Here is a 13,176-nt window from a genome sequence, read left to right on the forward strand (position 1 = left end):
TCCTGCATATATATTCTGAAGCTTGTCCCATACCTCCTTAGCTATTTTACAACCCAATACCTTAACATAGATAGATTGAGTGAGTCCACTTATAATAATATCCTTTTCTTTAGCATCATTTACGATATTTTTCTTACCTTGTTCATCTTTTGTTGCTTGGTAGCCCTACTTGAAAATTTCCCAAACTTCATATCCTTGCACAAGTAAATGAACTTGCATCCTTCCACTCCAAAGTGCATAGTTATCTCCATTAAATAGAGGAACTCTATTCTTGGTGTACTCCATGATCTCCTTCCAGTTGTTAAACTGCTACTGAAGGAACCAAGCTCTGATACCAATTGTTGGAAATACTAAGAGGGGGGTGAATCAATATTTCTTAGCAATTAGCACTTTATTAATATTTTCAGAGAATTAGTTAATCTTCAGTTATTATTATTATTGTTCATTAGGAGCAGTAAAAAAAAATGAAAAAATAGAGACAGTAGGCACAATATTTTTAGGTGGAAAACCCCCTTCGGGTAAAAAACCACCAAACACTTTTCTAATAAGTTCTTTAATCTTCATCCCCAACTGAAAATAAAGCTACAACTTCCTAGAACTATAGAAAAGCATTCTTCTCTAACTCCCACTGGAAGGATGCCCCAATGCCCTGGTTTTATCATTAGTCAGCTAAATGGATGCCCCAACACCCAAGTGAGTCAAAAATCACCCTAGCACCACCCTACCACCCTGAACTGTTTACAATGATTTACAATAAATTATAGACAATACTAGGACCTTCCCTTACCCTGACAAACTTGACAATACAATAGACTCTCCCCAATAAGGCCTTTACAACTCTAGGAAATTAGACTTTTATACAATTCTAGACAATTTTTACTCTTTAACAAGATGGGCTCTTGTACTTAGTTACAATGATTTGACTTTTGACATTGACAATGCTTCACAATATATAGATAGAAATTGATGATGGTTTTTATGTATTCAAATGATGTCCCATTACAATCATTCCTTTAAGAGATATTGATTTGACGCTTCAAACTCTTGAATGCTGGCTTGGTGTTGTTATCGAATCTTCTCCTACCTGCATGCAAATTTCCCAATGAAACCCAATCCCAAAAGTAAAACAAAATACCCTTCAAATTACCTCTACCTACAAAACACATGTAAATACATAATGAATAAAAAAAATTAAATGATTACAATGCGTACTTGAAATGTGCTTGTGTTTTTAGATTGTCTCTTTTGTTATTGACTTGTTGTAGCAGTTGTCACAATTGAAAACTAACCTAGACCTAGACTCCCAACCTTGGAATAGACCTAGAATCTATGCAAGACTATATACAAAAATTCCTTGTGAACTTCAGACACAACGTTCACTATATACACTAGTATTAACCTCAACTAGCCCTTATGATGTTTCTTGACTTGTCCAACAACTTTACAATCAATCTAAGACTAGAATGATTGTCAACTATGACAAACCTAGAGAATACTATACACACTAACAGCAAACCCAAGAAAACTACACAAGTATCTTAATCAAGAACTAACTATGACAGACCCTGATCAATGTGACAAACCTTGACTTGACACAGTTCTAAATACTAGCCTAAACACAACACAACACTACACTAAAATATTGAATGCAACCCTTAACTTAATCAATGCACTTAACTATACTTGATACAGTCCTAACTAATAGCCCAAACATAACACAACACTACCTAATTAATATCCTTAATCTTAATACAGTCCTAACTACTAGCCTAATCAAGCAAACAATAGAATAATGTATATGCTACATCTACTTACCTGGAACCTTTAGATCAAAAGACTGTCAAGTTTCTCACTGTGTGGGACTTGAAAAGGCATGTTGTCACTGAAAATTGATGCCGCTGAGGATGTGTGTAGAGATGGTACTTTTAGATGTTGATTTGTGCCTCAGTATTCTTCCGCTGGTTTGAGTTTGCAATTAAGAGTTTATCCAATTGAGGTTCCTTTAAGTCTGAATTACAGACTTCGGTCTTTCATGTCAAAAGGTTCAGTAACAAGGCTTTCTCTGGACTTTTGCAAGGTATTCAAAGAGACCTAGACACTGAAATTTTTACTGTAACATGCCGAGTTTTCTTGTGATTAGAAGCCAAGGTTTTTCCTTGTGATTCAGGCTGAATTTTCTTACTGAGATTTATGCCATATTTGTCTTCCAAACTCTTCTGTACCTTTTAAAAGGGGGACTGAATCCTCTTCGTTGATGAAGGTTTAGGGATGTTGAGAGTTAAGATGTATGGTTGATAGAATGCTGAGAGAACTAAATCAATTTCGAAACAAATTTGCAACCTTCTCTTAGACCTACAATATAAACAAACCAGCAAACAAATCAAGCCCTAACACCTGTATTTAGCATTGATTCCTCAAGGGTCGAAAATTTCAGATAATATTCTTGTTATTTCATCGTTCAATTCATCATTAGTGGAATATGTTTAAGTTTCCTTTATCATCATTGGTTAGGCTAAGAAAGGGGCTTTAAGATATGAACGTTGGAGGGTGCATGAATTTTTTTCTTTAATTTTTAAATAACAATTATATTTTAAGGGCCATTATCTTTTAGGTGGTCTTCATCCTTTTAAGTGATAAAGGGAAATATTCGTGATACTCTACTTAAGAAATGTTATAGTACTAATATTAATAAATAATAACTAATCCCCATTAAGAACCCTATTTAATATTTGTTTAGAAATATTATCAATTCTATTAGAAATTTGAAATGGCTTAGTGCACAGTGGTGAAGTCAATGATTTTTTACTATCTTTGGATTTTCAAATTATTCAAATTATATGTGGTGAGATTATGGTGAGAATCCCTATCATATATTGACAACCGTTTGTGAATACCGTGTCATGTCTCTACCCCTAGGGTTTTAACCCACAAAACTGGTTCTTCAACTTCAACCTCATTTCTCTCAAACTAGGAGGAACCACGAGGCATACCATACATCAATGGAAACATCTCGTCAATGAGAATATATTTAGAAGTATTGTGACACAAGATTCCATGAATTTCCAAGTCAAATTTTCCATGAAATACCAAGGTAGCTCTTCGTGTTTCTTGGGTTGACATCAATGACAACCACTTATCAACATTAGAAAGTCCCTATATTATATCATTCATAATTTACTCAATATTCTGCAAAAAAATATAATATTAGGCACATAATATGCAATTATCTCTAAACCTTCCTAAGAACATATTAAATCTAAAAAATATTATTAAGTGTAGAAGAAGAGATTTAATATAGCCTTTATTTTCCTAAGAAAGGTTAGATGCGCCTTAATTTGTGTGTAATTTGGACAACCATAACAACACATACAAGAATACTCATTCCTTATTTAACAATGTTGATAATCTCTTTGTTTTGTAACATTAAAATTTCTCATTCAATTGCAACAAATATACACAAAGATATAAGTAAGAAACTTATATTATGAATTAAATGACTAGAAACTAAGAGAGGGACTTCAACTCTCCACCCAACCATAGGCCAATTGCACTACAATTTTTCTTGCAGCTGAGCATCCCTGGGTTGGATTCAGATTTTGAGTAAATGCTCAAGAAAATTTAAATCAATGCCAATAAATCTAATCACAGAATATTCCTGTTGCACCTAATTTGGTCTAGTTTTTGTCAAATACTTCGCATTTTCAGGAGCAGAGCATGCGAAGTCCATGAAATTATATTTACCACACGATGTTTAGGGGCTTTAGGGTGGGTCAAAGCCCCTTATTTTGTAATGGGTATTGGTTGTTAGTTCATTGTTTTGTCGGATCCATGTTATGTTGACCATGGCCTTGTAGTAATGAAATCTATATAAATAAATGTAATACTTTTTGGAGTAGTAGTAGAAGTCATAGATTAATCATTTATATTTTATGTCTTTAGTCTATATTTTTGGGCCTGAAGGGAAGGCTCCATCATTGAGTGCGCAGAGGACTGGAAGAGTCTACAGATGAGTGCATAGACCACTTGTAGCTTGGTGTGTAGGTCGAAGAAGTGTATGTATTAAATATCTATCTTAATAAAGAAGAAGAAAATTTGGTGAAGTCTTGTGTATATGTGTTCATTATCGTTGTTTATACATACTGTTATGCATTCTTTTTACTGAACTATGTGAAAGAATACATCTTATACTATTCCCTTATATGTTTATGTGATAAGTACAAATCTGTGAATTAAATCATCAGTGAGAAATTATTTATGTAAGTGAAGTTGTAGATAGGTATAAAACATAAATAAACAGATGGATTCAATAGTGCGCATATCCCTCTAGTTGTAGAAACCTGGTTCTACAACCTCATTGTTACATAGTATTTTTTCACGCCTCTTGCATTTCCCTGTGACATACGTTGAAGTGCCCGAAGCATGGTCATTATACAGTATACTCATCCATGTATATAGCTCAGATCCCTCCTTTAACTTTGCTTGGAAAATGTCCTGAGCTATCCCTGAAGAAATAGCTCTTAAAACCCTAAAATGAGGGTCATCACTCTTATGAAGCTCAAAACCACAATGGTCATTTGTTGCACCGTGTTTTACCTGCGATGGCATCGCTTTGCTCCCTGTCATACCCGTGATTACCCCAAAAATGTAATTTTCCCAAAGAGGATGAGAAGCTCCGTGATCTAGAAGCTTTGAGAGCAACGAGCCGGAGGTGGTTTCACATAGATGAGGTCGAATCCTCCTAACTTGACCTCTTTGTCTTATCCCTATGAGCTACCTCCTTGATATGTGGGCCTAATCCTATCTTTGGAGGAGTCATAACTCCCTCTCCCAGCCTATAAATTCCTCCTCTCCCATTCCCAAATGGTTGGTCTATGTCCATTTGCACCCCTATGCTGAGCTTGTGCTTAGAGGCTATTCATTAGACTTGGAGAAGGAGTGTTTGGAGAGTTTCTTGGCTTGGACTTGGATTACCACTCAAGGAGAGTCTTTCAAAATCAAGGGTATGGTTGTAAGGTTCCCTTTTTTATTTAAATAATATACAACTGCTGGTTCATCTTCCAAAAATATATATGTTCATGTATGTATTAGCTTGGCATTCCTTGATCAACTAAGTAGGTTATTTTTGGATTTGCTATTGGTTTTGGCATGCTTTTTTGTCTCTTGATTAATTATGTAGGTACATAAGCTCTGAGAGAAGCAGGAACAAGTCCGTGACACAAGAAGTTTGAGGATCTCAACAAAGGAAATTAGAATAGCACTAGAATGAGGTAGGTCATCTCTCTCGTTCTACTTTTCAATTATAATTTAGGAAGATGTCTAGTCGATTGTCACTTTAGTTACTAGACCCACTCATTGGGCTAGAGGGATTGTCTATGTCCATAGAGAGGATTAACCTTGTTAACAAAATGGTGACTCCGTTGGGGAGCCTATGATCCTTTCATTCAATCCTTCACCCTAGTCTTTTGACTAGTTTAACCAACCGTCGATTTTCTGGCTTGTCTGCAATAGTCTGGGTTTATACCATCACTGGTTACTGCCTTAGAGTGCTAAGTATGGATTATTTCTTAGAATAATTTTATTTTTTTTGCATATTCCTCACCCATCGTGGGTTTAACATTTAAAGTCGCGATGGCATCGTGGTTTTTACCTTTACAGTCGCGATGAAAAAAAATATTCATTTTTTGGTCATGCTAAAATCATCACTAATTTTTCTATACAAAGTAGTGATGCCATCGCGGGTTTTCCTATGAAAAGTAGCAATAATTGCAGGTTTGGGTATGTAAAGTAGCGATGATCCTTGAATGTGAGAATTTTTTATGTTTCTTCCTAAGAATCCAGTGTGTCTTGGCTGCTAAGGTCTTTTACCATCCTATATGCTTGGATTTGTCAATGTTTTGATTGATTTCCTTGATTAATTTGCAAAATTTGTCTCGTTGGCTTTGAAGTGAAATCTGACTGAATTCTAGGGTTTCTAGTCAATTAGTCATCACTTGCTACTTGCTAGAATCATTGAGATGCTTGTTTTGTTTATTGGTTGAGTTATGTATTCTGTGGAAATCCTTGAAAACATCATTTTGCATTTGTTTTAGCTTGTATTTCGAAATTTACTTTCTGTGAAAATGAATTAGATTAGTTGCATTGAAAAGTTATTTTTTGAGGTTCATCATTGAGAATAGATTACATTTTTTCAGTGATTGAAAGCTAAAAAATGTATTAGGTGCATCAAATCGTTCAAAACGAAAACAAAAGCATAATGCATATAAGTGCATCTTTGTAAATTCAAAATCATTTTCCTTTTGAAAAGTTGCATTTAGGATAGTGAAAAGTGAAAAAAAAAATTACTTTTGGCATTGTGTTTGGAAGATGAAAGTGAAAGTTAGTGGAAGGCATTTTGCATGATGCATTTTGTTTGATGCATTATTGATTGAAATTTCTTCCCTTTATTAGTCTAGCTTTCATTGAAAAAAAAGTTTTTTTTTTTTCTTTCTCATATAGTTGCATCATAAGTGTTCAGGTGACATCGTTAAGGCCTTGAAATCAAAACATAATTTCAAGATAAACTTTAAAATATATCAATTAATCTAGGGAGCATTTGAAACATTAACATTCATGCTTAGTGGTCTAGGCTAGAGACATGTTTTGACGTCTTTAAAACTTAGCAGTCGTTGTTCGCTCTTGCATTACATAGTGCTAACATGGACTTGTGCTCACCGTACAGTCGAGTATATAAAGGGAGAACCTAATAGGTTGCAAACCTTTATCCATAGGAAGCTAAGTCTATTGCCCTATAAATGTGATACACCGAACACAACATTTGGGGATATTGCCTTCACGTACGTCAAGTCCTTGGTAAATTTATTTGTTGAGGTGTATGTTAACACCCAGGTTGTTCCCTATGACTCCCAAGGGAATACGGCCGGGGTAACCACTAACCAATCTTCGGATCACTGTTTCTAGCCAAACTGTGATCAGAGAGGGCTCTCTCTTTATGATTTGTAACTGTTTATGGTAGGATTTTAGGCTAGCTATTATGCACAGGTTATGTTTATGTTTTTGGTTGATGAAACTCCTTTCAGATTTCAGTGATGTAGTCTTCAGAGAGGTTGAATATCATTGGGCAATGGAGTCTGTGGCTATATGTGTTTGAAACTTTGAGATGAAAGATGGGCTTACAGGGCCTTTTGAGTGTTTAATAGAACAGTTTTTTGATTACATGACTGGAAACAGGTAACACAAACAGCGAAAGCATTTAAGAATTTTCACTTATTGTTTAAATATTTCCAACAGACAGGTTTAAGAGAAGAAGACAGATGTCTCAGGGGCAAAAATTGAATCCCTGGGAATGTCTATCACAGCAAAAGACACAGTTTTGAAATGCAGCAATTAAGAATTACAATTTTGTCACTGTATCTGAGGAAAACATGTATAATAGCTCAGTTTGAGTCCAGGGTAATCATGGGTTAAGTCCTGGAACTATCCTTTCACCTTGCTATCAAGTGTAAAACATTTAAACAACGAAAGAGAACAAAAGACTCGAAAACATACAACAAAGAGATTTGAGAATACTTATTGTTTTATGCAACACCCTGGAATCCTGTAACATTCATCTTTCACCACAATACTTCAAAGTACACCAAGCCTTGGAAATTCCATTCTTCCTTTGTATTACTTCTCTGAAAAAGATTACAGTAAGAGAGAGTTCTCAAAAGAAAATTCCAACAACCCCTTCAACTGTTGTGAAGGGTGAATATATACTTGCGGTGATTTACAAAATATCTGAGTTCTGAGTTATCTCAGATTTAACATTCTTACCAACCACTTAAGATATTATGACCAAAATTTAATACAGCATTGATTACAGAGTACAGGCATTTTAATGCTCTGTCAGAAGATATTTTAGCCTTTGGAAACAGCTAAGTCGGTCGAGATATCCTGAATAAATGCTGGGAGACCTGTCTTTAAGGCTTGTACGCTGTATCCTGGACTTGTCACCTGTGATTGTGACTGCTGCTTGTGGTGAGTCAATGGTCCTGCTGAGTCGGCTCAGCTTCTGCCTCTTCCCTGTAGATATTTTTCTTCAAAATTGTGCCTGCGCATGTATGCTCATTTGCCTGGAGAATTAGCGCTACTGATTCTGGCTTGACAAAATTGTCTGTGTCAAATTCCTCCAGACATCCTGTGTGGGCAGTTGGTGTGCTAAGATTGCCCCTAGAGTTTCATCTGCTTCTGTGAATTTGAAGAAGTTAGGTGGTGTATCAAACAGATGCTCGACTTCATTCATGAGGAAAAATAGGTTCTCCACCCTGTCATACATAGTCTGCCCGGTGGCTGGCCCTGGCTCTGCTGAAGTGCTGGGCGGATTTGCAATCTCTGCTACTGCATGGGCATCAATTCTCTTATTGTAATTGTCCAGGGTGAGCAGTCTTCCTACACTGCTTAAGATGCTGGGGAGGCCTCTGTTCTGTAGTGTCACGAATTTTTCCAGGAATCTGTTGATTTCAGTCTGCATATCCTGTGTCCTCCTCTCCAGTGTTCCAACTAAGTTCCTCAATGTTATGACTCTTTTGGCTACAGCAATTGTTTCTGTCCTGTTGCTGATTCCCATGACAGCTAATTGAGAGCTAGTCTTATAGTTCAGAATATTGATCATCCTAGTAGCAGCTTCTGGCATGTGTCCAAGGCTTGCCCTAGCTCTCTGTATTTCTCTGTTTGCTTTAGTGATGAGCACCATTTGCTCATCCATGGTCTCAATATATTGCCACTGGTTGGCAATGGACTGCCCAATGTTGCTCCATAGCACTGCTTTCATTTGAGCTGTCACTTTTTCTAGTGCAAGCTCTTTCTCTAGTTCAGCAATTCTCCTCTTAAGAGCTTTTACCTCTCTCTCCTTGGCTGCCTCATTCTGTTTGCTCTTGTCAAACTTTTCATTTACCTTAGCCAAGGTTTTCTTAAGTTCATCCAGCTCTTTCATTTGAGATTCCATGGCTTTGATCTCAGCTTGCAGCTTTTGCATGTCTAAACTAGTAGCCTGTTCCGATGTTGTAGTTGTTGTTGCTGTGGATGGCGCTGTAGTTGGTGCTGTAGCTTCTGTTTGCTGCGGAGGAGGAGTAGTCTTTGGAGGGACTTCCTCAAGATTTATTATCACAGGAGGAGGCTGGGAGAGTTGGCCCTCTTCTCTTTGCTTCAGTGCTTCTTGTAGTGCTGCCTTTGCAGCTTCAGTTTGTCCTAGCTGGTCTTGAGTCCTAACCAGCTCTTTGTATAGGGATACCAGCAGGTCTGTAGTATCCTTTTCTTGCCTTTGCTGGGCAACTTCATCTGTTTGTGGATGGATGGTGGCCGGGAGTTTGATTTTCTTTCTTAGGGCCGCCATGTCTGCATCCCTTATCTTCAGGAGTTCTTGGATGCCTTTGACATCTTTAGGATCATGCCCTATATCTATAATTACCTCTTCCAAGGACTTGATCCTGTTGTCCTTGGCTTGTGATGATGCTCTTTCTAATTCCAACTGAGAAGCTGTGTTATCCAGGCTGCTCTTTAGTTTGTAGTTCTCCAATGTCTCATCGGCCAGGGAGGCATACACCATTTCACCAGTTTGTTTATGTAATTCAATCTTGTCCATAGGGTGTATGTCTTTGGCAAGAACCTCCATGTTGGTTCTTAGATAGTCCGAGGTGGACTGAGGATGCAAAGTTGTGGGCATGAAGTGGCTCATTATCATTTTGCCTTCGCTCACATCGAAAGCAGACATGAGTCTCTGCTGGTTGCTAGGAGCTAGTTTTAACAAGTGATCATAGAGCTGCACTTTTATGGGATCACTCCTCCTTTTGATGTCAATGAACTGCTGCTTTATACTTGACTGCTCTTCTCTATGTTGACCGGAGGAGCTGACCTCTCCTCCCATAGTCATGTCATGTCCACGCTGAGATGAGCTGGCCGAAAGTTCTCCACTGGGTGGGCCCATGCCCATGGCTTGCCTTACTGCTATGTCCTCCTCTTGGGAGTCATTCAGTCTTTGTCTCTTCTCTCCTCTGATGAAGGATGAGGTCTGGGGGGTCTCTCTCTCCCTTTTCCTGGTCAAGTCCTCCTTCTGTGGTGTTTGGAGGACTGAGGTGTCTATATTGGTGTCTGTCCTGGGAGGCACCTCTGTTCGGGGCTGCTGCTCAATGTAACTAGGTAGATCTGTCCCCTTTTCCTGCTGCAAGGGCTGCTGTTCACTGGACTGTGCTTCTCCTTGTTGCTGCCCCAGTTCTTGCTCTTCCATTTCTTCTTGCTGCTGTAGCAAGGTGTCAACTTGTTCTTCTGTCAATATAGGTGGCTGTTCCACCTGTTTTCCTTTGTCTTTGCTTGCTGCCTGGGGTGTCTTCTCAGTAGTTTGCTGCTGTGCTGCTGAAGATTTAGCAGCAGTTCCAATTTTCTTTCTGTAGGAGAGGGGCACCTGTCCACAAGTTTCCAAGTCAGCTTCTTTTTGCACATTCCTAGCTTCTTTCTCAAGTAATTCTACCTCAGTGACTTGTTCTACTAGTGTACCCTCTTTCCAATCTAGTGCATTGGCATACTGTTCAATTTCAGGTTGTCTTTTATGTGCATAGTTGCCCAATTTGTATCTAATTCTTCTGAGGGAGATAGAATGATTGGGGTCATAGGGAATCCATTCAAAACTGGTCTGCAATCTGAGGCCTTCCAGTATGCTGTGTGCCTCTTTCCACCCTTCCTCTTTCCTGTTATATAGGAAGGAACCTAGCTGGTTTCTTACCTTCAATTGTGACTTCTTGTTTCTACTCTGAAAGTGAAGGTAATCTGAGTTCCCAAACTGCCTGAAATATTCTAAGGCAAAAAGCCTCATGGGGACATACCTTGGCAACCTAAATGGGTTCAATTCACAGCCATATATCCTAATGACTGTGTGGTTCTGGTAGAAGTACCAGTTGCCAATATTATAAGATTTGTTCAAATGTAGAACCCTCTTCATATCATCGGTTAATCTAGGAGGAGGAGTACCTTGCAGAGCTGTTAGGGCTGGATGAACAAATAAATCGATAAACTCACAGTATGTATAGGGTGATACTGAGGTAGAATGAAAAACAGAGGTCCAGAAAACAACTGACCTTGGGATTCCTTGGGCATTGAGTGGCCTCAAAGGAACTGAGAAGGTATCTGGCTGGTAGAAAAGGAATAAATGATAAATATAGGAGGAGTACCTGAACAGTCTCTCCCTTTTCAAATTCATGAACTGCTCATGGATTTTCTCTGCTATGTAAGTTGCATAATCATACTGCACAGCTGGAGGCTTACCAGGGGCAAATATAGACAGCATTGCCATTATGCTGTCATCTACATCTTCCAACCCCCTGAATCCTAGGACATAGCCAATTAGATCCACCAACATTCTGCCCAACTCATTTAGATATTGGTACCCAATAGGAGGGGTTCTGACTGTTTCAGAGCCCGGTGTGACAAACAGTTGGTTGATTTTGACAATCTGGTCACTGGACAGCTTGCTCCCTCTGTTTATCAGATTCTGCATAGATAGAGGGGTCAATTTCTTGGCTGTATTGAAGCGCAGCATCTGGTTTATGCTCTCTGGGGTGATCTGGAACAGGACTAGGCCTGTGGGGCTCATGACTGCTCTTTGGCTGGGGTCATAGCATTCCTGGCAGCTATAAATGAGCTCTGGCATAGGGTTGACTTGGGGAAGGTTGTATATGGGCAGATTTGACTCCCAAATCCCCAAGATATCTGCCCCACTGAGGTGCTGGGCTCTTAATTCATTCAACATTTGAATATTGTACTTGGTCCCCATAGGGAACCAATCCAGCATTTGGTAGTCCATGTCTCCCAGGGCTTTCCATGCTAATTCCTGGTGAGGAGCATTGATGGGCTTAATATTGAGTGCAATAGGGGTCTCCATAGCTCTTCAAGTTGCAATAATTGTAGGTAGACAGGTGGAATGGTAAAAACACAGTCTGGAGGCAGTTTTCTATGGAAACAGTTGAGGTTTTGAGTATTCAAGGGGAATTCTCTCAATAGCAATTGAAATACTACTGGAGTCTAGTGACAGAACTTCTCTGTGGCCTAACTGAACTCTCCAATCGGGTGAATTATGTCTATTAGGAGTTCTGCCGGGAAAACGCAGAATTACAGAGGTTTTATGAGGATTGCAGGTTTCTAAAGCTCTGCAGGTACTTCTTGGCCCTCACAATGACAATGGTGGATGAATGAAGGGAAATGAACGGTGTAAATATCGTTTTTAAGGTTCTACTATCCCTCTGAGCAATTTTAAGTTTAATGAAGGTCGTATGGAGGGCGAAACGGTCTAAATACCTGTAATTGGATGAGCAGAGGTTGAACCAAAGGTGCACAGTCGCTGCTTGAGGAGGTCGCCCGGGCTAATTGACTGATTGGCGAAAATTTGAGTTCAAACGGTCATGCAGAGCGTTCAGCAGAAATCACAGTAAAAATGGTAAAAACACGGGTAAAATTGGTAAATATGGGTTATTTTACCAATTTGGCGCTTTTTTCTGTTGACGTCAGCATGACGTCATTGGTGGGTCATGGTGAGGTGACGTCAGCTGACGTCATCGGGCGACGTGGCAGTGGGTGACTGGTCAAAGGGGTGGCGAGGTGGCAATCCAGTCAGCAGTGAGGTGGACCCATACGAGAGGCAGGTACGAGCAGGCAATGACGTGGCGGCGAGTCAGCGGCGGGTAGGTGGTGGTTAAAGTGCAGCGGTCACGGTTAAGGCCTTAACCGCCGCGGTTTCTCGGGGCGGTTTAGGTACGGCGCAGAGGATGTCAGAGCGGGCTCCGAGATGGTTCAACGGTTGACGCGTGGAGGAGGCGTGACAAGGCGCAACGTCACTTTCCCGGAGGTTAACGTGCCGCCACAGGAAGCGCTCCGATATTGATGTGGGCCGTCGGATCTGATGGGCTTGATCCGACGGCTGGCGGAGGAGAAAAAGGCGCGTTTGATAGTGCGGGCGGAAAAATCAAACTTTGTGGGTTTTATGGGTTTTTTCAAATGTTTTGATTAACCAACCATGCGGTAGGATTGGGAAACGTGCCAGAGGCGGGTATTAGCCTTTGCAAAGGTTTTATATGCCAAAGGGGTTTGGAGAGGGGTTTTATCAGTGCAGAGGTGATTTGAGGGCAAATTGACTTGCAGCAAAGGGGAAATAGG

The sequence above is a fragment of the Pinus tabuliformis genome, chromosome 3_1 (genome assembly GCF_031772625.1).
Source record: "Pinus tabuliformis cultivar Carrire ecotype Pingquan chromosome 3_1, CPIR1, whole genome shotgun sequence".
NCBI lineage: Eukaryota > Viridiplantae > Streptophyta > Pinopsida > Pinales > Pinaceae > Pinus > Pinus tabuliformis.